Source organism: Lissotriton helveticus, chromosome 10, assembly GCF_964261635.1.
Source record: "Lissotriton helveticus chromosome 10, aLisHel1.1, whole genome shotgun sequence".
Lineage (NCBI taxonomy): Eukaryota > Metazoa > Chordata > Amphibia > Caudata > Salamandridae > Lissotriton > Lissotriton helveticus.
The window spans coordinates 340,773,764-340,800,615 of NC_136071.1; the positions used below are offsets into that span (position 1 = coordinate 340,773,764).

General features: G+C 51.0%; 1 long non-coding RNA gene across 1 annotated transcript in view; it reads left to right on the top strand.

Annotated features, from left to right (window-relative positions):
• Positions 1 to 1,338: 1,338 nt before the first annotated feature.
• Positions 1,339 to 26,852, top strand: part of LOC144785193 (uncharacterized) — a 60,508-nt gene continuing 34,994 nt past the window's right edge. The window contains exon 1 of the long non-coding RNA XR_013601806.1: positions 1,339 to 1,435. This is a non-coding gene — a long non-coding RNA (uncharacterized LOC144785193). The remainder of the gene's footprint in view (positions 1,436 to 26,852) is intronic.

A 26,852-nucleotide genomic window follows, 5' to 3' on the forward strand; every position in this document is an offset into this window, starting at 1 on the left:
TATTGTAAATCGCTTCCTGAAGGGCATTACTCACTTCTTTCCTCCTATTCCTTTAATTATGCCCCAGTGGGACTTGAATCTTGTTCTGACCTACCTTGTGTGCTCCTTTCGAGCCACTACATAATTGCCCTCATCAGACTATTGACACTCAAAACTGCCTTTTTGATTGCCATTACCGCTGCTTGCAGGGTGAGTGAGCTTCAGGCTCTTTCTTCTAAACCTCTTTTCCTGGCAGTTCATCCAGACAAGGTTGTCCTTCGCACTAGACCCTCTTTTCTTCCTAAAGTGGTTACCTCTTTCCACATAGGACAGACCATAACTTTGCCAACCTTCTTCCTGTCCTCCATCCTTCTAAAGAGGAGAGGCTCCACCGTCTGGATCCAAAACGTGCACTTTAATTTTATCTGGATCGCACAAGACTATTCCGGGTGGATGATCAAATCTTTGTTGGCTATGTGGGCGCCAAGGACGGTCGGGCCGTGCAAAAACAAACCATCTCTCGATGGGTCGTTCTTTGCATTGAAATGTATTCCTTGGTGAAAAAGGAACCTCCAGTAGGGTTGCGCGTGCATTCCACCAGGGCGACGGCAGCCACTACTGCTTTAGGATGTGGAGTCCCCCTTCATGACATCTGCCAGGCAGCCACGTGGGCTTCATTCCACACGTTCACTAAACATTACTGCCTGGACAGCAAAGTCCAGAGGGAAGGCTTCTTTGGCCGCTCCGTTCTCCAGGACTTTCTTGGTTCACAGACCCACCTCTGGGGTTGGTTTTGCTGGGGTATCTATTCTAAGGTAAGGAATCCATAACTAATGGTCTCTTTCAGATGAACAAGTTACCTTCAGTAACGATATATCTGTGAGGGATATATATTAGTTATTGATTCATTAACGGCCCACCCAGTGCTTAATTTGTGGCGGTGCTTTCCGGTGCTTAGCACCGGCACTTATTTTACAGGGCCGGGTCTACACACGATTGCATGATCACATATGGTGACATGATGTTATAATTACCAAAACTGACTCAGTGACTTGGAGCCGGCGCAGAGTGCTGTTTTGGGTCTCCTTGGTCCCAGTGTGCTTCGGTTGAGTGTGAATGTGAGCCGGAGCAACAGCAAAGTGATTACTGCATCATTAATCATAAGGATACTATACTCATATGATGGTGTTATCAGGGAGGTGGCGGTGGGCAGGCGCAGCCCTTAGTTCAGTGGACTGTTGCCGGTGGTGGGAGGGAGTCAGACGTTGATTGGGTAGGTTGGATTTGTTTGTGCGTGCCGCGCGCAGATTTTTTTCCCGCTTGCAAGATGCCACGCCCCGGCACACCACGGTTACAGGAGCCTGACCTCGTTGTGGGCAGGCAGCACCAGTCAAGGCGGCCTATTAGTTAATAAAAGCAGTGCCCCGCAGCCCCGGCCGACTACGACGAGTGCACCGTAAGTACTAAGTAGCAGTCAGGCATCATGCCATGCCACATACGACATGCCCAGTCAGTGGTGGCGTGTCGGCACCGGGTAGCTCCGGCTCCATCCACGATGATGCACTGTTCCTGGCCTTGCCCTGGCCTGGCCACGGCCGGCCATGCGTACACGTTCTGGCCCGGGCCCACGGTACGCATTAATATATCGCAATGGGGACGCCGCCGGTCGGGGTTAAGAAAGCTCTTGAAGTATCCTCAAAAAATTCGAATTTGAATATGCATGCAATGTACCTGGGCTGCCCTGGCTTAGTAGCGCTGTAGCAGCCACCGACGCCGTACACATTATCAGGATAGGGTGAAATGCATGCACAAATAAAGAACCTAAGACTATGCATGTGAGCGCATTTACAACTCGATATCAGCTCGCATTACAAAAGGCCGGCCGGGGTTTAAAGTTAAAGGCCCTGCCTTTGAACTTAGTAATAAGTATCCTTCCCTGGGCCTTAAACAGTTTTCTGCTTAACACTAGTGGCTTAGTGGCTATCTGGGTCGGAGCCGTCGCGGAGTGTTGTTCTGGCCTGGGTGGGTCTCCAGAGTCCCTGTGGGCTTCGGTTGAGGCCGGCCGCTGGTGCCCACCCGGGTTAAGTAAGTTGTTAAATGCTTGTATGGCAGGCAGCACTGCGCGCCAGATATCTTTCCAATTGCCACGCCCCGGTCGACACTCCCGCACCCACGAGCCATCAGACCGAGACATTGAGTTGAGGGCAGGCAGGCGGCAGCTGTGCAGCACCGTTACGTTACTCTGATGGGCAGAGTAATAGCTCTTGAATTAAGAATGATTTTGTGTAGAAGTGTTCCATAACTTTTGTAAAGAACAATGTCAGCTAAACTAGGGTGCATGCTTCAAACAAATTAATTGATTGAACATTTTTCGTCGTAGATGACTGAGTGTCAGAGAAAAATGAGTTCAATTGATTTGCTGTCATTTTTTCCACCTAATTTATTTGATTAGCACTTACACGACATTTAAATGAGGTTTACATGTGTCACAATTGTATTTACCATGACGAAGAACGTTACAGAATATTAACTCCGGTGTAAAGACTTCAGTTTCAATGCTCAGATAGTGTCATATAGTTCATTTTGTCTATTGGCCGATATCGTGAAAGCCAGCTTTTGAAACCAGGGTTGACTGGTTATTTGTAAAAACCTTACACGTTGCCACTTGGAACACACTGAGACCAAAGTCTTTCTTTCTGTTGTTGTTTGTTCAAAAGTTGGTTTGAGCCTCTCCGGGAATGCACCTGTTAGGGACTTGATAATCTGCTGTGGATATGACTTTTAACACAAGTACCAGAAGGTGAAACAATAAAAAAACTGTTAGCCAGACTTACTACGGTCATTGGTTGTGTGCCTTAAAAAACAAGTCAGATGAACGTGAAATAACAGAAAAACGTAAATGTCGAAAGCTGATTAGAAGTACAATGTTTATATTTGAGAATCAAAACTGCTGGGTAATTAGTGTCTGCTGCTCAAAAGAAACACTAGGGGCAGGTATTGACTAGGCCTGAGTGAAATTTACATTATGCTGACTATATTTGCAAAATTCAGGAACTTCATGTTATGTGAAATTTCTTCAAATATCACATTGTCATTTTGCATAGTTTTTACCCATGGGAGAATGGTTGGCACTGAAAATGTATTGACCAATACGTTTTCTCATAGAACCAGTGAATTGCTTCGATCATGTGACTTTTTTACGCGGAGAATGCCCAGAAGTGAAAAAAGAAGGCAAGATAACGTAAAATCGTTGTAATTTGAACTGAACAAAACGTGGAATTTCATAAAATGTTTGTCAAACTTCCTGAAAAAATGAAGCAATTGTCATTAATCCCTCCCTTTACCTGTGTAATTTCTTCTATTTCCCCCGGGCTGCATTGTAATGAGAATAATGAGTTACTTATAATTTCTAGAAATATGAAAATCAACAAATTATCTTCTCCAACCTCCTAGCACATTCTGTATGTGCTGTGACAAACACATCTCCACTCTAAATGTAACTGGGAACCTCATCTTACGAATGGGTCTCCTAATTAGTGAAAAATGGTCACCACTTGATAAACACTTAAAAGCAAGATCTCACAGACCAATGAGCTGCAATGATTGCCAACATTTCTTACACTTGCACTCATCAAAAGGCAGTGGATTATAATTGTGAGTAAAATAACAAAATGCATCAGTACAAAAACAAAATTTGTGGCTGGTTTACATAATATATATTATCAAAAAGGATATAGACGAACATGTCATTTATGTAAGTCAAAGAATATTTAAAGGACGATTTTAAGGAAGGGTACCTGGAGATTGTTATTCTATGCCTATCAGTTCATAAGGTAGCTCTATAACATAAGCCAAGCCAGGAGGATAACCATCATGCATGGAAATGGTTTCTGGAATTTTGTGACTTATGTCGAACTAGACCCACAAGGGAAACCAATAAATCATATTTCATACCTAATAACTTAATAGATGGCTTAAAGGGACACGCTACTGCACTCTACGACACACCACCCCACTCTGATATGCCACTATGCTGTAACCGACACCACTACACTCTACTACATGGCACCCTTCCTATGGTAACTAGATCCAAATTATAACTACACACACACTCGCACTCACCCTCATGCACCCTCACACACCCTCGCTCCCTCTCTCTGCATGCAAAGTTATACGGTGATTCATTAAGAGGGTGCAAAGAAAAAAGGAGGGTCCCAAAACATGTTTTTACACCGAAGCATTTTCCTTAAATGTTTAACTCAGTTGTAGTGACAAAATGGCTGAATGGATTTAGATGAAATTTAGCAAAAATTTAGATTTATGGACATTTTGTTTTATTTTGTCACATAAGCTATGTAAAAGTTGTATCTTGGATCTCATAGACTCTAGCAAAAAAGGGCATACCCTACGACAGTATTGTCCTTTCCCCCGAATCAGCACAAAGAGCAGCGGAATTGCCCCTTTTCAATGCAATTGTGATTTTAGCTAATTTATTCCAGAATTGTGCTTTAAATGCACTTTTGATTCAATTTTTTTCAAAATGTTCACAGGGCATGGGGTACCTCCTATCAAAACCTTACTATGAGGAAGGCTCCCTTGCTGAAATTCATCTGACTTTTTGCAGTGCCAGTTGAGGATGAGGGTGGGGCTAATAGAGGAAGTGGGTGGAGTCAGAGAAACATAGGTGTGGCCTCTCACAAAAATTTGAGCACCTGCACTTCATATTTTACAAATTAAGCACTGGGCCCACCCATCCTCCCAAGTCTGCGAACTGACTTCTAGAGTAAGGGACTCCCTTTCAGGGCCCTAGTTTTGTGCACCAGTGGTCAGTTTCTTGCATCGCTCTGCGCTTCTGGTGTGGAATGTCGTGTAAAGAACTGACGTCAGCGTGCGTGGGCGGCGTCTAAGTAGATACCGCAACATCATTCCGGCGATCACAACGCCAACGACTAACGTGGGGTCGACCAACGCCACCTACCGACGTGCAGGGGTACTGCTCAAGGAAAATTCTCCGGAACCAGTCTGATGCCTGGGGGTAATTCTAAGGTAGGGAATCCATAACTAATGTCTCTTACAGATATATCATTACCGAAGGTAAATAACTTGTTTGTCAGATTGCTTCTGGAAACCTCAAAGCTCTCATGGCGCAGGGAGGGTGCTGTCTCTACAGTGGCTAAGAACTATATTTGATGCAGGTGCACAGCCTTATTTCTTTCAAATGTTCCAAAGTAAATTTAAAAAAGTGTAAATGAATTTTTGGTGCTCCGCGGGTGGCGTCTTCCGTCCAAGACGTCCTATTCAACACAAACAAAATGTGCTCCTAATGACCCATTTGTTGCATCCCCGTAGGCACTCAAATTCTGGTTCCTCCAAGAAAAACTGAGAACTCCACACAGTTCAATAAAGTTAGTCACTCTTTTATTGATTCTTGAATTTGAATTCATAATTTTTGCTTAATAAAATTCATTTTTCTTTCCATTTTGTTTATTCATCGTCATTCTTTTATGACATTGCTGCTTTATTTGCTCCTATGTATTTCGGGTAGGAGAAAGCCCTTCCTCAGGGAGCATCAATGTCTTTTCAATGTTTCGGTTTCACGAGTCTTGTTTGTAACGTCACCTCCGTTTGGGAAGATCTGTGTTTACCGCATCGGAGGTGACGTTATGAACAAGACTCGTGAAACCGAAAACTTGAAAAGACATTGATGCTCCCTGAGGAAGGGCTTTCTCCTGCCCGAAATGCATAGGAGCAAATAAAGCAGCAATGTCATAAAAGAATGACTATGAATAAATAAAATGAAAAATTAATTACATTAAGCAAAAATTATGAATTCTAATTCAAGAATCAATAAAAGAAAGAGTGAATAACTTTATTGAACTGTGTGGAGTCCTCAGTTCTTGGAGGAACCAGAATTTGAGTGCCCACTTGGATGCAACTAATGGGTCATTAGGAGCACATTTTGTTTGGGCTCTGCAGTGGCGCCATGTGACCTCACCGAAGCCATATATCGTCCGCCCTGGCATAGTTTCAGTTTCCTTTTTCCATGCTTTAGATGCAGATAGTTTTAGCACCTTTTTCTCGCACAAAACTTGAGGAAATTGTGCCCCCATCCAAAAAGTCTGAGCTTAAACCTTGTAGGGACTGAAAAAGGAAGATGTCCATCACAGCCCTCCACAATGTTGGTCTCTGGTGCTTGGGGTCTGACACGACTCCTGGGTCTGTTCATGTTGCAGCATGCATCCCAAGGTCGTAAAGGAGTGTGCAGCAAAGATCTTTATGGCCTGAGCCAAAGAGGACAAACTGAGTAGTAAGCTCTCCTGGCATAATTCCAAGTCACCATCTATTTACAGCATGTATCCTTTTCTGAAGGGATTCACTTCTATTCCAACATTTAGTGGTTGGGTCCATAATAGTGTCTTGTCCTTTTTCTTTCTTTTTTTGTGTTGGGGCTAATTCCATCCCCTGTAACATCAGACCGTGCCTTGGACATTACTGTGCATGATTGCCATCTTCATATTATTTTTTCCGCCATTTGGCGCTCCAACGAATCTTGAACTATTTGCAGAGCGATCAACCAAAAGCACCGTAAATCACTGGAGGCTGCGGGCAACACTGAACTGAGGAAACAAGCTGCCTTGACTGCGACAAAGGATGCAAACAGTGAGGATCATGTGGCCTGCAGAATGCAGGAGAGGGGCAGCTAAGGTACGGAGAACACCCTCTTTAAATTCTGTCCCATCTGCCAACACCGGGGATTCACACAAGGTCTGTAACCTGTGCCTGTCAAAGGGTCACAACGCAGAAGACCCAGGCCTGCGCCAAATGTATGCCAAAGGCCCAAGACTGGCTCACCGTACCATGTCTTGCACCCAGACTACAAGAATCCCCGAAGGACCTTGGCGTCTTTCGTGACTAATGTCCTGCCGGACACGTTCTAGTGTCTGCAGGAAGCTGTAACCCCAGCCACTCCCTAGAGGGCTGGACACACTGCACCCCCACACTTATCCATCACGGGTGCCACGAGTGACGTGGCCCCGTCAATAAAAGGGCCTGTGTGCATGTGCTCGTGGCCAGTTACTGCACCATATCTCTTGGTGTGCGTGTCATTCACGTCATGTGGGTCGGACGCCCAACACCACATTAGCGACGAGGCAGGTAGCTGACCCCGCATGCCTGAGGCTCGAAGCTTCATCGTCCTTCGTGAGGAGAAAACGAATCACAACCGTGACAGCCCCCCCCCCTGACTGCAGAGGGGATCACGACCCTCGCACCACCCAGTTACCGCCTCCCAGACCCTGGAGGATCAAGGTAGCCTGCCTGGAGACTCCCTCATGCCCATTGCCAGCACAACGATTGAGGCCGTGCAGAGGACGGAGGCCACCCAGCACCTGACCCAGCCTCACGGTAGAGGTCCCGGCAGGTGCCCATATACTGCCGCCGCTACAACCCGCACCAGCAAGCCCGACGGCGAGAGGTCAGTGTGAGAAACACGGACACACGAGGAGGTGCCACGGCTTGCGCCGCACAGGAAGCAACCTTGCTTCTTGGCCCTCGAGGTCACCTGCCCTGAAGCGCCCACAGGCTGTTTTGCTTGCCGCTCCTACACCAGGGAATGGAACAAAAACACGCCGTCCAGACACGGCGCGATATGCCTGAGCCCCTGCACCGATACCTGCGCAACAGCCTGCGCTCACTGTTAACCCCCCCCCCCCTCACCCCCCGCTATGCGAGGGTGGAAGATAACACGGCGCCACAACCTGGTGAGACGGGAGTGCGGAGTCACAGCCTACCTGCTGCTGCATGTAAGAAGCAGCTGCGGCGCTCCTAACAGTGACTTGCTGCCTGCAGCCCAGACGCAAGGAATGATCTGCACCTAGCTGTACCACCCCCGTCAGAGCGCCGGCAAGAGCCTGTTTCCCCTGCGCCCACACCCTAGATGCCTGCCACGCCAGCAGCGCTGCTCAAATCAGTAAATGTCCCCGCAACAGCTCACAGCTCTGGGAAAGGCAAAACAAGACTGTCCTACCTTCCCCGCGCAGCTCACACCGCAAACCGACCACACGATGCCCCGAGACAGCATGGCTGACAGCATGTGAAAGGCTTCCGCTCCCCGAGGAAGAGTGCCTGCAGCGCCGTGAGCCTCCAGTCAGGGTAGGCGCCTGCAACTTCCAGGAAAGGCTGCCTGGCCGAACACTGACGCGCTACACTGCCACATAGCGGCCACAGGTGGTATTTCAGCCACCCCACGCAAGCACGCAAGAAGGAAACAGCCTGAAGTTTACATATCAGCGCAGGAGGTCTGAACCCTTGTGCCCACAGAGCCGCTTAAACCAGCGTTCCCCCAGCCTAGGAACAAGGCTGAGCTGTAAGGAATGCCTCAGACCCCCCTCACAAGTATAGGGTACAGCTCACTTCACCATAGCACCGAGCGAACCACACAGTGTTCCCAGCTCTTGCACTGTGTCCACAGATATACAATCCCTGCACAGAACTCTGCACCAGCTCCTCCAGCACCCCAAACCTGCAGCAATCAGGGCAAGCCACCGCAATGCATGCCGCGCCGCCTGGTTGCTCCCCAAAAGTAATGCCCTGAAGAACGGACGTATTGCCTGGCCAGAGCAGATAGCCAGCTGAGCCCCAGACCGTCGCCCCAAGCTGCAAGGTAGGCTGGATGAGAGGCCCTGATACCCCACTACCCTGCCGGAGGTGGCAGGGTCAGCAAGAGAAGACGGCAAAGTGATCCTGGCAGGAGCATCCACACCGGCACGTCCAAAGAGCGGTCAAACACACTGACTGACTACGGCGGACGTCAGCAGGCGAAAGCGGCAGACCAATGACCAGTGCTGCTGCACTGCCACCGACGGACCAGCGGCACCTGAGCACAGCACAACGCCCTGCTAACCAGCCGGCAACAGTGGTCAACAGGTCCCCAATAGCGCACCGCCGCCATAAGGAAAGCTGCATGCTCAAGCCCTACTACCGTGACGGACTACGCAAGGCCCAGCGAGGCATGCTCTCAGAATTTCATGCCCCAGAGAGCGTCACCCTTGCGCCCCAAAAAGACAAAGTTCAGCGACGCCCAGCAAAACGGCAAGCCTCTAGAGAAACACACGAAGATGGGGTGCATTGCGCGCCATTCCAACAGGCTGCCTAAAACTTTCAAAGGAGAAAGGCTGTTGCACATTACCAAGGGCTCCCAGGAAGCCTGGAGCTTCTCCAGCCCAGGCAAGTGCCGGCCAAGCTCGAGCAGCAACACCACAAATGCTGCAATACAAGCTCTACCCGCAAGAGTGGACGACCAGCTCAACAGCAACGTCTCAGCCACTGTCCCCACCACTAGCACAGGAAAGACTGGTGCAGATGTTATGTTATACTTGGTTTTGTATAGCGCACGGCTACTCAAAGAGTGTCCCGGCGCTTTGATTTGCACACCTATCTCACAACATAACAATTAAAAAAACGAAAAAGAGCGAAGATCCAGAAAAACCCCAGGGGACAACTAAGAAGTAAAAAGCCAGGTTTTGAGACTCTTCCTAAAAGCCAATAAGTTAGATGTACTACGCAATGCCACTGGAAGCGTATTCCATAGCTGGGGGGCCAACAGTCTAAAAGAACGGCCTCCAATGCGTGCCCTTTTAACACGAGGAACCGTGGCGAGGAACAGGGATCCTGACCTCAAGGGCCTGGCTGGATGGTAAAAGACGAGCCTTTTTTGAAGGTATTTCGCCCCGGAGGCATGAAGAGCTTTATGCGCCAGAGTCAAGGCCTTGAAGATTATCCGCTTCCGGACGGGAAGCCAGTGCAGTGACTGCAGGAGGCCCGAGGCTCTGGCACGGCGAGATAGCCCAAAGATTGCCCGTGCTGCCGAGTTCTGGACCACCTGAAGCCGTTGAAGCAGATATTCTGGCAGGCCGAGATAGAGAATGTTCGAATAATCAATTCTCGAGCCAATTATAGCCTGCACTGTTATCTTCCTATGCTCCTCCGATAGTAAGGGGAGAAACTTGCGCAACATCCGGAGCAGGCCAAAACACGTGCCAGTAAGACCAATTATCTGAGAGCGCAGTGTTAGGCCGTTGTCGATCTTAATCCCTAGGTTTTTGGCCACCTGGGACGAACCTGCTGGTGGAAACATGTTCTCAGGCCACCACACCTTCCAATCCGGATCTGAACTGCACCCAAAGAAGAGAACCTCGGATTTATCAGAGTTGCACTTGAGGCTGCTATGTTGGAACCAGTGAAAAACAGCCTCAAGGCAACCCCGGATACTCTCTCCGTCGAAGTCCGCACCACTCTCACAGGTAAAGAGGAGCTGGGTGTCATCGGCGTAGGAAACGATCTGAGTCCCGAAAGACTCCGCCAGAGGGGTCATAAAGATGTTAAATAGAGTCGGGCTCAACACTGAGCCCTGAGGGACTCCGACACCCAATGGCGACATCTCGGCGGAGCAAACAGAGGCCCAGACCGTTTGTCGACGGCCCGCCAAGAACGAACGGAACCAGCTGAGCACAGTCCCCCTTAGACCGATCTCAGAAAGTCTTGCGAGGAGACCCTCGTGGGGGACGGTGTCAAAGGCCGCCGACAGATCTAACATCACCAACATCGCCCTGCCACCTGAATCCAGCACCTCCTTAATCGCCTCCGAAACTTCCAGAAGTGCTGTTTCGGTGCTAAGATTGTTGCGGAATCCAGATTGAGTAGGGTGCAGTAGCTCATGCGTCTCCAGATAATCGGTGAGCACCTTATGCACATGTTTTTCAATAATCTTGGCGAAAGCGGGTAAAAGCGAAATAGGCCTGTAGTTCGCCAACACCTCCACGTCCAGTCCGGGCTTTTTAAGCAAGGGAATGATCATCGCCTGCTTCCATATCTGGGGAACCACACCCTGCTCAAGAGAACAATTCAGCAGGGGGTTCACATATGGGTTAACGGCTTCTGCCATTTTCGCCAAAAATTTGGCGGGGCAGGCGTCACGAGGTGAACCCGATTTCAGGCAGGCCATCAAATCCAACGATGAAGCAGTGGAAAGAGGGGGAAAGACTGCCAGAACCGGGCCTGCATTGGACAAGACGACCGGGGCATCCACCGCCTGGCAGGGCGCCTCTGGCTCCTGCAAGGAGAAGGAGTCCTGGATCAGCCTGATCTTCGAAGTAAAAAAGTTAGCAATCGCACTGACCCAAGACTCTGGGGGAGGAGTCTGACTCGACGAAGCACGTGACGCCGTAAACTCCCGTACAATGGCGAATAGCTCCTTACAAGAGTTTGAGGCAGCTTCAATTTTCCTCGCGAAATAACCTTTCTTCTCAGAGAGGATGTCTCGATGATATGCTTTCACTAAAGACCTGTAGGCAAGTTTGGCCACCGGGTCATATTTCGCGCGCCATAGTCTTTCAGCCACCTTGCATTGCCGACGTGACGCCACCAGCGCTTCAGTGAACCACGGGGCAGATGCACGTTTATCTACCTTGCGGGGGGGCCTCATAGGAGCAAGATCATCAAGCCTCTCTAAGAGCCATGCTTGCAACCGCTCTACATCCCCGTTTAGGTCTCCTGTCAGGGTGCAGGGGTGAGCCGCACATGCCTGAGTCAGCAATTCCGGGGTGACCCGATGAAATGCCCTAAAACCCCGGGCAACCTGCCGAGGGGCACAAGAGGATTTTCTTATCTCCGAGATATAATATTTGATCAGCCTATGATCCGACCATAGCACCTGAATAGGTGCAAGAATCTCTACGGGAGTGGTTGAGAAAATCAGATCCAGGGTATGGCCCTTCTCATGCGTAGACCCATAATGATAGGGGGCCAGGCCGAGAGGGGCTGTTACGTCCAGCATTTTTATCGTATCGGCATCCATTTCGTCATCCATATGGACATTAAAGTCACCAGCGACTATGCAATGCTCCGACTTCAGTATCAGAGACGAAATTACCGACTGGAACTCTTCAAAGAAAGTGCCAGTGGGTCCTGGGGGTCTATACACAAGAAGACCTTTCACAGATTGATGCGGCGATAAAACAATAGAAAAGGCGAGGGATTCACAACCCTTAATCGCATCCGAGGGAATGATGGTACAAGTGGCACTTTTATTTACTATCAGTGCCACCCCGCCTCCCCGCCCCTTCAGTCTATCCTGCCTGAAGATGTTATAATCAGGAGGGATAGCTGCAGCAATATCTGGGTTAAAAGACTCACCAAGCCACGTCTCGGTGAGCATCAAGAACAAAGGTCTTTCTGTGTCCAACAGATCGTAAATATCCAGTGCATGGCGCCTAAGAGATCTAGTATTTAGCAGTAAGCAAAGATGTTTAACACTAACTGCCTCCCTGCACGGAACCTAGGCCAGATGTTTCTGAGGCCGCCAGCCACACTCAGGGCATCGACTCTTACCCTTGTGACGCGATGGAAATACCGTGCAGCAGGAGCCACTAGTCCGTTGCAAAGAGCGGAGCTCCTGAAACGAGTAGTGCAACATGCTAGTCACCACATTAAACAGGACGAGCCACCAGATCCCAGTCCAGCCCGTCACCTCGGAAGCCTCCGGGACGCTGACGGGCAGGACTCTGGCACGACTCAGGCACAGATCACGCACCACCAGTGGCTGTCCAACGCCACTGCCGAGGAGATCGAATCTCTCGCTCCTATTAGTGTGCAAACACCACCGCCAACAATACCCCCGCACCACCGCCAACCATACCCCCGCACACCATGTGCCAGAAAAGAGTACCCAAGAAGAAAACTGAGCGCACCACGCCAGTTGTGAACTGTTGCAAAATATATATGTATATCCATTTAAATTCATATGTATGCACTCACACTAACATGAGGCCCAGAGCTCCAAAGGGCTTCCTATCTGACCTTGCCTGGACAAGCTTCCAGCAGCTATTCTGAATCAGCCTTAGAGGTCACTTTCCTTGTCCTGACATCATCATAAGTTTCCTTAATCTGGTTGTTCAAGTTGCTTACACTGTGCCGAGCTAGCCTTTCTGGTCTTCCCATGTCTGGCTGTTTATAATTTGCATGGTGCAGACATTGCACATCCGTATCTGAAAGAAACCGGTTAGTATTAGATTCCTTACCTTAGAATATCCCCAGGCGTCAGACTGGATCCAGAAACTTTTGCGTAGCAGTACCCTGGCGCGTCGGTAGGCGCCGTCTGCGGCTCCGCGTCCGTCGTCGGCGTCGTTAGCGCCGGGATGACGTCGTCGGAGTACTTAGACGCCGCCCTCGCGCGCTGACGTCAGTTCTTCTTTTTTCTGCACCAGCAAGCGCCGATCTGGAAAAAGTTGTACCCTAATCAATTTTTTACTAACTTTTTCGATCCATTTTGATCGTATTTCGAAGTCGCTCGACTCCGACGGTGCCGGTAGGGATGCCCGGGTTCAAACCCTGCGCCGATTGTTGCTGACTGATGTCGGTAACCGACCCCCATCGCCGGTGCCTTCACTGTCTGGGCCCTGACCACGACGACAAGTCCTGCTCCGACTGCCGGGCTCTGACGTCCAAAGCTAGATGGGAGCGGACCCGCAAGCGACTCGAGCTCCGGCAGTCAGCCCCGTGCCGCTCAAGGTCCCGGTCCGGAAGGAGGTCGAGGGACCAGTCGCGGGGCCGGAGTCACCACAGTTCCGGGAGTCGTCATCAATCTTCGGGCTTGAAGTCCTCAGGTAAGAGGCACAAGAAGTCGAAGAGGCGACATCGCTTTTCTGACTCCCCCCCCCCCCCCCCCCCGACGCTCGCGCAACGTGGCCGGGGATTCGGGCGACACCGCGGCTCCGCCGGAGCCGCAGGCGTCGCGGCCTGCTCCATACCCGCTGTAGGAGAGTAGGGTCTGCTTCCTATGGTCACCCCCACTTTTTGCTTTGCTTTACTGGTTTTCGACTTAGATGTGGCTGTGGGCCTGCTAATCAGACCGACAGCCCAGATGCACTCTCTAAATTTACACCATGTACTTTAGGTACAACCACAATTGGGAATTGGTTCACCTTATCAGCCCCTGTACGAGTGCACCCTAGGTGCCCAGGGCATAGGTGTAACCAAGGCCTGCCAGGGCCTGCAGCATGTATTATGCCACCCCTGGCTGGCTACTCAAACTGACACAACTGGCTGATCACTCAGCTGGGGCAAGGTCGTGTAATCACCCCTTGCTTAGGTATAGTATTCCTATATCTACCCTTATATATAGACACACAGTAACCTATAAGTCACTCCTATGGCAGGCCTTAACAATCCTGGAGGCAGAGTGCTTGGTTATGTGTGAGATGGTGCTCTCGCATGAGCTGAGCCTGTCTGCAGCTTTCGAAACCATGTCCTTATAGCTGTTCTATGATATTGCCATACCATATACTCTTAAGTGCATTATGAACCTCATGGTTAAATGCTAACTGGTTTGGCTTTATCAAAACATGTCGTGTAAGGTGTCATACGCTTTGCAATACTCCCCCTCGCCAATCCTGGCGGGGGTAGCATTCCGCCCTTCTAGAGGGAGATGACATGTTAGTACTGACTATCCCAGTTAAAGTTATCCAGAGCCCCAGCGTCACAAAATGGACGCTGCTGCCACAGACACAAGTCTGACCTCCTGCTGCTGGGAGTCCTTCCAGTCACGGAGGTTTGGACAATAGGTTTCCTGCCTGGAGAGGTGCAAGCACCACCCCAGACAGGACTTAGTGTATTGGGACAGGGAGGGCTGACTAGATTGAGGCACACTAGGTGCTTCATGCATACCCCAGTTCAAACCGGTTGCTGGGGCACTCCAGCCCCAGCGCGAAACTGAACAAAGGAGAGAGGGTGTAACCACCACCTTCCTGGTTCCACCCATAGGAGGGACCTAGAAAGTAATCCAGCCCCTTTTAGTTGTATAAAGGTAGGAGCTGAGTCCTGAAACTTTAGATTTGATCCTGAACTGAAACTTGAAACGAAACTCTGGACCTTCAACGTTCTGCTGAAGACTGAAGAATCTCCCTTGTGGCAGAGGAGTGACCACCCTGGGCAACCAGGCACCATCCAGAAAATCAACGGCTTGCTTTGTCGACGTTCCCGCCAGAACCCGAGCACAGAGCCTGACAAGACCCAGACTTCCAGACCTCTCTTTACGACTGCAGCATAGCTGAGATCCGTGGAGGCGACGAGACACGTGGGACCGGACATCTTGAAAAGCCTGCAATTTGCTAACTGTGCAGCTCCCTGAGGTATCCTCGAAGCTGTGCACTGGGAATTGAGAAGCCCTGAATTCGAGCTCCACCTGCACCGAAGATCAGCACTCCACGAGTTCTGTGTGGGGCCCTTCTGCTTGTGTTCTGCTCGACGCGCTGTCCGGTTGATGGCCCGTTGGCTAGTAGCCTCTGTGACGACAATCCTTTTGAACCAACTCGCTGGTCTGGTTGCTCCAGACTGGCCCTTGCCTCCCTGCAAAGGTGAGGCACCTCAGACCTTGCTGGTCTGCACCAGAAGCCTTCTTTGAATCCTGCGTGGGTTGCCTTTGCCAAGGCTTGTTGACTGCAATCCGGCAGTCGACCCCTCCATCTGCGAGAACCTTTGTGGGACAGCTCGCCTCCAGCACCTGGTCGTCCTCGACGCCTCCCGGTCCGCGTGGCTGAAGAGACAAGCTTCACGACAGCACCTGATTGCTCCACGACGTCGTCTGGTTCCTTCCTGGTTCCACCCGGTCACTAGACTCTGTCCCCTCTGCTTTCAGGTCCTCTTCATCCTCGATCCACCCTTGGATCCACCCCGACATCTTCCTCCTGGTCGCCTGCAGCATCTTTTCTCCAGGTCTCCATAGGCTTCAACAACGAAACCCGACACATCTTCACACCTATGCACCCGCCGTCCTTGGGTGAGGTAACGCGAGTACTTCTGTGCTCCCAGGGTATTGACTATCCAAGTGTCTAGGTTTTTAGTTGTTTCCTCCTAGCTAGACCGGAAGTGTCCTGAATCCTTCTTTTTCTAACTTCTAAGTTCCCATTGACTTTGCATTGACTCACGCATGTGTGTAAAGACACTGCACGCGCCGCCTGTGGGCCTCCTACTCCTAACCTAAGGTTCAGATAGTGTAGCCCCAGCGATTCTCTAGGCCCTAGGCCTTTCCTTTTCTCGTGACGTGGTACTTATACCACTTTCTTAATATATGGTTTGCTTCGCCCCTAGGGCCTAACTGTGAATTGTGCAACTTAACGTATTCTGACTAAGTATCTTGTTATGTGCTTTTGCCTCTGATCTCATAAAGAGTTCAGAGGAATGTGTTAGTAAATAAATACATATATATTTTATATATATCCTGTGTGCTATCCTTTCATTTGATATTCAAGGGGTTACATATGTTAAAACAGCTGGCTTTACATGCCCTCCAGAGTCTTTTAGCCTAAGACTGTTCTGTCCACGCTACCACTAGGATAGCTGGTCTATAAGGTTGACTTACAACCATCACCATAAGGGTTGTTTGGACTGGTGCAAGGTGTTCACTAGAATAGTGAACATCATATACCAGGCCAACTTCTCACACCCGCCAGTCCCTGGGCAGAACGCGATGCCGGGGGAGATCGAGTCCTTCCTCATGGCCATGAGGTCCCTTGCTCCTCCGTCGGGTTCCGCAGCCCCGACTTGGTCCCCACGCGGGCCGGGTGCTTCGGCCCCGATGCTGTCGGCAACTTCGGCCCCGACGTCGCAGGGCCCCGCCGGATCCGGGTTGTCGCCGGTCGACCTCGCTGGCCCCCAGGGTGTCGCCCCCGACGCCGTCCTCGGTCCTACCCTCGATTCGGAGCGGAGCCGCTCGGCGCCGTATTCGACGCAGATGGGAGATTTCTACTTCTACGACCCGGCCCCATCCTTTGAACCTGAGTACCAGGCGATGGGTGACGAGGAGGATTGGGAGGGGTCCGAGGACCCTCTGACACGTGAGTGTCCGTCTTTTCAGGACTGGACAGGTGAGCTTGGGGAGGCCAGTGGTCTGGACACTTTGCCCGACACAGGTTTTGTCTCCCCTCCTACTGTGGGTACGGAGGAGGGGGCTGCCTATAGTGTGCTGCTGACGCGGGCTGCCAAGGCCTTGGGCCTTGAGCTCCCCGTCGCGGCCGTGAGGACTAACCTCCTCACTGAGGTCCTTGAACCGCAGGCAAGCTCGGCCGCCTTTTAATTAGGCCTTGTCAGACGTTCTTTTGGGCACTTGGTCCAAGCCCACTACAGGTCCGCCTGTAGATGGAAACGTGGCCACGCGCCACCGCCCAGCTCTGGGCGACCCTTGCTTCCTGTCCACCCACCCCACCCCCGAGAGCCTGGTCATCCAGGCCTCTAACTCCCAGACCGCATTCCCGATGGCTCCCCCCGATCGGGAATCCAAGAGGTATGAGCAATACGGGAAAAGGGTATTCTCCTCCCGGAGTTTGGGGTTGCGGTCAGTCAACACCGCATGCCTCTTGGGCCGCTACACCCACTCTCTGTGGGACACGGTTGCGGACGTGCTGCCACAATGTCCGGAGGAGGCCCGGACTAAACTCGCCCAAGCCCTTGCAGAGGGTCGAGATGTGGCACGGTATTCCATCCGGTGTGAGCTGGATACCACGGACTCACTGGGCAGAGCGATGGAAACGACGGTGGCGATACGTCGCCACGCCTGGTTGAGGTCCGCCAATTTTTCGGCTGATGTCCAAAATACCCTTCTGGACATGCCGTTTGATGGCCGTCTCCTCTTTGGCGACAAGGCAGACCATGCGCTTGAGCGCTTTAAGGACTCCAGGGCTACGGCCAAGTCCTTGGGCCTCTCGGCCCCGCGCCAGCAAACGGCTGTCTTTCGCCCACACACGTCCTGTCAGCCACGGGCCGCAGACTATCATCCAGCGCGGTGGCGGACGTGGAAACGCCGTGGCGGTGGTCGGGGACAACGGCGAGGCCAGTCCACACCTACCCCTCCAGCATCCGCCTCAAAACCCTCCTAGTCCGAGCTTTCAGGCCCATGTGACGCCAGTGGGGGGCAGGGTTTGCCATCACCTCCACTGGCGCACTGTCACATCGGACAGGTGGGTCCTGCAAATCGTCGGAAGGGACTACTACCCCCCCCCCCCCCCCCCTTCGAGGCGTCCCCTCCAGCCATGCCACCACAGTACCACCGCGTGTCGGGGGATCACTTGAAACTTCTACAAGAGTAAGTTACGGCCCTCTTGGCCAAGGGGGCCATCGAGTGCGTTCCTGGGCCAGAAGTAGGGTGTGATTGTTACTCCCACTACTTTCTGGTACCCAGAGGGCACGTAAGGAAGAAATCAAAAAGAACGCCTGGGACGCATTAATGGATAAATCCACAATGAAAGACAGCTCTAAGTTCTGGCCAATTATTAATAACCTCTTGTTCACGGGTACCCAGAACTCAATAATGGAAGCTAATATCTCCGAGGAGGATTGGTTATGCCATTTTGAGAATATATACGGGAGTAACATTGAGCTGGAATCCTTTGAGATATCTCTAGTTCAAGTTCAAGAATTTATATAGCGCACTACTCACCCAGAGGGTCTCAAGGCGCTTGGGGAGGGGGTTCATTATTTATCGAATAGCCAGGTTTTAAGTTCTTTTCTGAAGGAGATGTGGTTCTGTGTAAGGCGGAGGTGAGTGGGGAGTGAGTTCCAGGTCTTGGCTGCCAGGTAGGAGAAGGATCTACCTCCCATGGTGGATCTTTGGATACGCGGAACTGCGGCGAGGCCTTGATTGGAGGATCTTAGTTGGCGGGTGGGTGTGTAGAAGGATAGTCGAGTGTTGAGGCATTCGGGCCCTAGTTTGTAGAGGGCCTTGTGTGCGTGGGTGAGGAGACGGAATGTTATTCTCTTGTTGACGGGAAGCCAGTGGAGGTCTTTCAGGTGGCCGGTAATGTGATCTTGGTGAGGGATGTCCAAAATGAGCCTCGCTGATGCGTTTTGGATGCGTTGGAGTTTATTCTGTAATTTGGCTGTAATTCCGGCGTAGAGGGTGTTTCCGTAGTCTAGTCGACTCGTAACCAGTGCATGGGTGACAGTCTTTCTTGTCTCGGTGGGGATCCAATGGAAGATTTTTTTCAGTATACGAAGTACGTTGAAGCAGGAGGATGAGACGGCGTTGACTTGTCTGGTCATCGAGAGGGAGGAGTCTAGGATGAAACCTAGGTTGCGTGCGTGGTCTGTGGGTATGGGTGCTGGGCCCAGATCCGAAGGCCACCATGAGTCGTCCCAGGCAGAGGGGGATGATCCTAGGATGAGCACTTCCGTTTTGTCTGAGTTAAGTTTTAGGCGGCTGTTTTTCATCCATATGGCTACTTCTTTCATGCCTTCGTGAAGATTGGTTTTGGCGGTGTTGGGGTCTTTGGTGAGGGAAAGGATCAGCTGGGTGTCGTCAGCGTAGGAGATGATGTTAAGGTTGTGTTGGCGCGCGATGGAAGCGAGTGGACTCATGTAAACATTGAAGAGGGTGGGACTGAGTGATGATCCTTGTGGTACACCGCAGATGACTTCAGTGGCCTCTGATTTGAATGGGGGAAGTTGGACTCTCTGAGTTCTCCCAGCTAGGAACAAGATGATCCAGTCCAGGGCTTTTCCTTTTATGCCGATGTTGCTGAGGCGTTGTATGAGGGTACTGTGACAGACCGTGTCGAAGGCGGCGGAGAGGTCGAGTAGAATGAGGGCCACTGTTTCTCCGTTGTCCAGTAGTGTTCGGATGTCGTCTGTTGCTGCGATGAGGGCGGTTTCGGTGCTGTGTTTGGCTCGAAAGCCGGACTGTGAGGGATCGAGGGAGTTGTTTGATTCGAGGAAGGCGGCGAGTTGGCTATTGACGGCTTTCTCAATGACTTTGGCCGGGAATGGGAGGAGGGATATGGGGCGGTAGTTTTTAAGTTCAGAGGGGTCTGCTGTGGGTTTCTTCAGGAGGGCGCTGACTTCGACATGTTTCCAGCTTTCTGGGAAGGTAGCAGAGTTGAAGGAGCAGTTGATGACATCACGGAGATGGGGTGCGATGATGGAGTCTGCTTTGTTGAAGATGTGGTGGGGACATGGGTCGGTTGGCGAGCCAGAGTGGATGGAATTCATTAGGCGGATGGTGTCTTCAGTGGTGATTGGGTTCCAGGTGCTGATGTTGTTAGAGGGCGTTTTACGTTCTGAGGGGGGTGGAGAGGAATGTTCATTGGAACTGTTTTTGAAGCTGTTATGTATGTCGGCAATTTTGTTGTAGAAGAAGGAGGATAGCGAATCGCAGAGGTCTTGGGAGGGAGTGATGTCGTTTGAGGCTGCGGTGGGGTTGGTGAATTCTTTGACGATGTTGAATAGTTCCTTGCTGTTATGGGCGTTGTTGTCGAGTCGATTCTTGAATGCTGATTTCTTGGTGGATCGAATCAGCTGATGGTGTTTGCGGGTGGCTGCCTTGAGGGTGGTCATGTTGTCGGTGGTTGGGTTTTTTCTCCATGTTTTCTCGAGAGTACGGCATAGCTTCTTGGATTTCTTAAGGTCATTGTTGAACCAGGGGGCCTTTTTGCTGTCTTGTTTGGTGTGATGGTTTGTCAAGGGTGCTAAATCGTCAGCGCTGTGAGTGATCCATTGTTTGAGTTTGATGGCAGCTTGGTTTGGGTCCGATGAAAGGGCGGGTGGGTTTTGGTTGAGCGATGTGAGGAGTTGGTCGGTGGTGATTTTGTTCCATTTTCTTCGGGGAATAGGTTGTGGAGGGTTGTGGGTCGAGTTGGTTTTGTAGCTGAAGTGAACACAACAGTGGTCCGTCCAATGGAGAGCTGTGGTGCGATCGAAGGAGATGTGTTTGCTGGAGGTGAAGATTGGGTCGAGCGCATGTCCGGCTACATGGGTGGGGGTGTCAACAAGTTGTTTGAGGCCGAGATTGGCCAGGTTGTCAAGAAGGGTGGTGGTGTTGCTGTCGTTTTTCTTTTCCAGGTGGAAGTTGAGGTCTCCTAGTAGAATGTAGTTCTCGGAGGCGAGGGCATGTGGACTGATGAAGTCCGTGATGTCTTCGCTGAATTGTTTACGGGTTCCTGGAGGTCTGTAGATGAGGGTGCCTCTGAGAGTGGTCCTAGGGTCGGTGTGGATCTGGAAGTGGAGGTGTTCGGCGGTTGTAAGGTTATCGTCGGAGCTGGTCGTGATTTTGATGGTGTTCTTATGGACGATGGCGATGCCTCCTCCTGTTTGTACGGTGCGGTCTTTTCGGATGATCTTGTAATTGTCCGGGATGGCAATGGCGATGTCGGGTGTTGATGATGCGTTCATCCATGTTTCGGTAAGGAAGGCGACGTCCGGTGATGTAGTGTCGAGTAGATCCCAGAGTTCAGTGGCGTGTCTGTGGACCGAGCGGGTTTTCAGCAGGATGCACTTCAGGTGGTTAGAGTCGGAGCTGTGTTGGGTGTTAGTGGATGTGGTATGGGTCTTGATGCTGGTAAATTTGCAGGAGTGGCAGGCGAAGGGACCGTGGGTACGTCCCGGGGCAGCTTCGTAGCATTGTGGTGTGTGTCCGGGGTTAAGGGCGAGGAGAGGGGCGGCGTCATACGTTATGCGGTTGGGGTGGGTCTTGCGAGGACCAGGGGGTCTGGCGCTGGGCGCGGTCCAGGCGCGGACGGGCGTAGACGGGCTTACCTTTGGCGCGCGATCGCTGCGCGTGAACGCTGCGCGCGAATACATCTGTCATATGTGGATAGTGGAAGAGGAGGGGCGAGGGAGGGTCAGCTGGGAAGGCGGGAGCGGGGGTGGAGACCCGGACAGGGCGACACAACAACAACAAAATGGCCGGCAGCGTAAAACGGAACAAGCAGCCAATATAATGCAAAAAGGCAGTGGCCCCGGTCTAGTCAGTCACGTCTCGAACAGCGCAGCACCAAAGATAAGGGAAACAGTACTTGTAGCTCGCCCCGGTTACGCAGCGCTACGATGTCACAAACACATAAATGAAATGGTAGTCAAGGCAGCACAGCGACGACACAATGATTCATGCAGTCAATTGGCAGGCGAGGTGGTTCAGCGCTATTTAGCAAAGTAATGCAAGCAATGTAGCACAAAATGATTTAGCAGTCAGGGTAGTCTAGCGATGACAATGAAATACAAGGTGAATTTGCAGCAATTTAAATCGGCAATTTAGTCCAGCGATGTGAGTTAATTAATACGGTCTATCAAAGCAGCGGAGAAGCGCAACGATACCAGGCTGTGAGGCGAGGCAGGTCGGGAAGCAGCTGACTGACCCCCCCCACTGGCACCAATTAGTTTCTCTGTTGAAGAGGTTGAGAAAGCTATAGACGGAACGGCTGGGCATAAGGCCCCAGGCCCAGATGGCGTTCCTTCCGATATGTACAAAGCTGACTGCAAATACTGGGCGGTAGTATTGACAAATGTTTTTAACAAGACGGTTGTAGATGGTTTCCCTAAATCTTGGTCCCGTTCAATTATAATTCCTATTTTCAAGAAGGGACACAGGGGAGACCCCAGATGTTATAGACCTATATCCCTATTAGATTCTTCTGTAAAAATTCTTGGGAAGGTCATTTTAGCCAAAAAAAATGCAGTGGGTCACGGAGAATGAAGTTTTAACAAACGTTCAGTATGGCTTTAGATCCGGTAGAGGAACGGAGGACCAATGTTTAAATTTACATTTACTAATCTCTAAATACACTAGGGCTGCAAAGGGATCAATTTTCTTGGGTTTTATGGACTTATCTACAGCCTTTGACCTAGTCAATAGGTCGAGGCTGTGGACTACGTTGCTGAACCTAGGCCTAGATCGGTCCTTGGTGTATTTCCTAGCAGAGTTACACAGGGACTTAAAGGCTTCTATTCGGATGACGCAGGCGGGGAAATGTACAGCAGATTTTAAGTCAGGCAGGGGGGTATGCCAAGGCTGCATCTTGGCCCCCATTTTATTTACACTTTATATTAATTCCCTCGAAGATAACCTGTTGACGGCAACATTAGATATTCCGCGTATAGGAGGATCGTCCATCCCTGTACTCCTATACGCGGATGATGCCGTTTTAGTGGCACGTACCCCCCTTCGTCTGCAAAGACTACTAGACTCGTTTGGGGTTTTTATGAAATCTCTAGACCTAGTGGTAAATAACGGCAAATCACATATGTCAGTAGGTGCAAGGAAAAATAATATTAAAACATTTTTCTGCAATAAGGAAGTAATCTCAAGGGTAAAGGTGTTTACATACCATGGGGTCGTGTTTGATGACAATGGCCTGTGGGCCCCGCAAATGAAAACTAAGGTGAACGCAGTGAGAAGCTCGGCTGCTGCAATATTGGGTTTTGCAAAAAGATTGGGTGGAAAACCATGTGAAGCAATTTTAGCCATATACAAGGCAAAAACCATCTCAATAGCCAGATATGGGGCAGGAATTTAGGGATACGTAAAAGCAGATCCCATCCAAAGGGAAGAAAATAAATTCTTCCGTGCCCTTCTGGGCCTCCCACAATCAACCGCCACCTTTGCGATTCACCTAGAGCTGGGGATGGGTTATATTGCAGATATAATAAGTATGGCTCCCATCTTACTATGGATTAGATTGTGGCTGAACCCCAATCTCACATTAAATCACAAGATAATTAAGGATTGTATGAAGCTTGAGAAGGTGAAGGAAATTCAGTGGCTAACCTATATTAAAATGAAAACCACAAAACTGGGGCACCCTGACATTTTCTTTAACCCGGAGGGTCTGACTAAGGCTGACCTAACTTGGGTGAAATCAAACTTCATTAAGTCTTGTAAGACTGAGCGGGAATCTGAAGAAATAGGTAAACCTACGTTTAGGGCTCATTACTTGCTCATTTCAACTTTAACAATGCAACCGTATCTTTCTATTGTCACGATCCCCTTCCATAGATGGTTATTAACAAAATTCCGGTTTAACCAAATCCATACGGTTCTAAGTGATATGCAGGGGTGGAGCAAGCCTGAGGACAGTACACCTTGTAAATGTGATGACTATTCCCTGCAAGACAGTATGCACTTTGTTGTTTTGTACTTTTTATCATGAAGCCAAAAAAAGGTTTATTCTTCCACTGTTAAAAGATAAAGCATTCCTTCAGTCGAAACCTGCACTATGGCACTTACAATTAATGGAAACGCCTGTAATTATGTTTGGTGTGGCAAGTTTTCTGGTTACGTCATTCCGTAGTAGAAGTCTGAGACTAGCAGCACAACAGGAGAGGGATTGTTTGACAAAAGAAGTGTAATGTACATGATTAATTGATTTTTAATGGGACACTGTGTTCTTCTTTTTAAATTGTTTTTATAATAAAACTGAGCAACTGTTTTTATATTTTGTATAGCATGCTTTTATGATTTTTAATAATCGAATAAAGTGGTTTTGATTCTGATTCCGGTACCCAAGAAGGGCAAAGGGGGCCTACACCCTATCTTGGACCTACGGAAAGTCAACGGCTTCCTCCGGAAGGAGAAGTTCAAGATGCTGACACTGGCTCAGGTCTTAGCTGCCCTGGACCCAGGAGACTGGATGGTAGCGTTGGACTTGCAGGACGCTTATTTTCACATTCCCGTCCTGCCGGCACACCGGCGTTACCTGCGGTTCACGGTAGGCCACGAGCACTTTCAGTTTACTGTGCTCCCCTTCAACCTTACCAGTGCCCCACGGGTGTTCACGAAAGTGATGGCGGTGGTCGCAGCTCATCTGCGCAGGTTAGGGGTTTCAGTCTTCCCCTACCTCGACGACTGGTTGTTAAAGGCGGGCTCGCCCCAGACAGTTGTCAGCCACCTCCAGACTACGGCTGACCTCCTGCACCCCCTGGGGTTCTCCATCAATGTGCCGAAGTCGCACCTGTGTCCCTCTCAGAAGCTCCTCTTCATCGGAGCGCTTCTGGACTCTGCACAGTTTCGGGTTTATCCTCCCTAACAGCGGGTTCGGGATATTCAGGCATCTGATTCCGATCTTTCAGCCGTTATCCCGAGTCTCGGTCAGGTTGACGCTGCGGCTTCTGGGGCTGATGGCCTCCTGCATCCTTCTGGTGCATCACACCCGGTGGCGGATGCGGGCTCTGCAGTGGGACCTGAAGTTTCAGTGGGCCCAGCATCAGGGCAACTTGTCCGACCATGTCTTGATCTCGGAGGGCACTACAAGACCGTTGCAGTGGTGGCTCACGGACCGCGATTGGGTCAGCGGCAGATCCCTCTCCCTACCCCAACCGGAACACGTAGTTGTGACGGACGCGTCCCTCCAGGAATGGGGGGGCCATATGGGAGTGGCGGAGATCAGAGGTCTCTGGTCTACGGCGGAGTCCCGGCTCCACATCAACCTTCTGGAGCTGCGGGCGATCTCGCTTGCACTGAAGGCATTCCTCCACTCTGTCCGGGGGAGTGTAGTGCAGGTGTTCACGGACAACACCACCTCCATGTGGTACTGCAACAAACAGGGCGGGGTGGGGTCGTGGGCCCTATGCCAGGAGGCTCTGCACCTCTGGTAGTGGCTGGAACATCAGGGCGTGACCCTGGTGGTTCAACACCTGGCAGGTTCCCTGAATGCCAGGGCGGACGAACTCAGCCGTCGGTGCATGGTGGATCACGAATGGCGTCTGAACTTGGACGTGGCGTAAGGCCTCTTTCATCAGTGGGGAGAGCTTTGGTTAGATATATTCGTCACAGAAGAGAACGCGCAATGTCATCAGTTCTGTGCGTTGGAATTTCCAAGGCGGCATTCGCTGGGAGACGCTTTTTGTCGCGAGTGGCGCTGCGGTCTGTTGTACGCCTTTCCGCCTATACCACTTCTGCCCAGAATGCTGAAGAAGATCAGACGTGACCGGGCCCAAGTTATCCTTGTGGCTCCGGACTGGGCACGAAGATATTGGTATCCAGAGCTACTCAGCATGTCAGTCGATCCCCCGATTCGTCTGCCTCTTCAGGAGGACCTTCTGTCGCAGCAGCAGGGGACGGTCCTCCACCCAAACCTGTCCAGTCTCCACCTCCATGCTTGGAGATTGAGCGGTGACAGTTGAGGCCATTTGACTTGCCTCCTGAAGTTTGTAATGTGATTCTGGCAGCCAGGCGTCCCTCCACAAAGTCGGTATACGCCTGCAGGTGGAACAGATTTGTGGCATGGTGCACAGCAGAGGCTGTGGATCCACTCTCTGCCCCCCTTTCTGAGGTTCTCCTCTTCCTTCTTTCTCTTGCCCAGCAGGGCTCTGCTCTGGGCACTATCAAGGGCTACCTTTCTGCCCTCTTGAGGCTACCTGATCAGCCTTCTTTGTTCAAGTCCCCGATTGTTAACAGATTCTTGAAGGGCATCACTCATATGTTCCCCCCTGTTCCTTTCGTGATGCCCCAGTGGGACTTGAACCTGGTTCTGACTTACCTGATGTGCACTCCTTTTGAGTCGCTTCATAACTGTCCTCTCCGTCTTCTTACGCTTAAGACTGCTTTCCTGGTTACCATCACCTCTGCCAGGAGAGTGAGTGAGCTCCAGGCTCTTTCCTCTAAGCCTCCTTTCCTTTCTGTCCATCCGGACAAGGTTGTGTTGCGGACAAGACCCTCTTTCCTTCCCAAGGTAGTCACAGCCTTCCATATCGAGGAGTCCATCACCTTGCCCACCTTCTTTCCGCCTCCGCATCCCTCTAAAGAGGAAGAGCGGCTCCACCGTCTGGACCCAAAATGTGCGCTGTCATACTATCTGGATCGCACACGCCAGTTCCGGGTGGATGACCAACTCTTTGTTGGTTGCGTGGGCGCTAAGAAGGGGCGGGCGGTGCACAAACGGACCATCTCTCGGTGGGTCGTATTGTGCATCAAGGCATGCTACTCTTTGGCTAAGAAGGAGCCTCCTGTTGGGCTGAGGGCCCATTCCACTCGGGCCACGGCGGCTACTACTGCCCTGGGCCGGGGAGTCCCCTTGCAGGACATCTGTCAGGCAGCTACGTGGGCCTCGCTGCACACG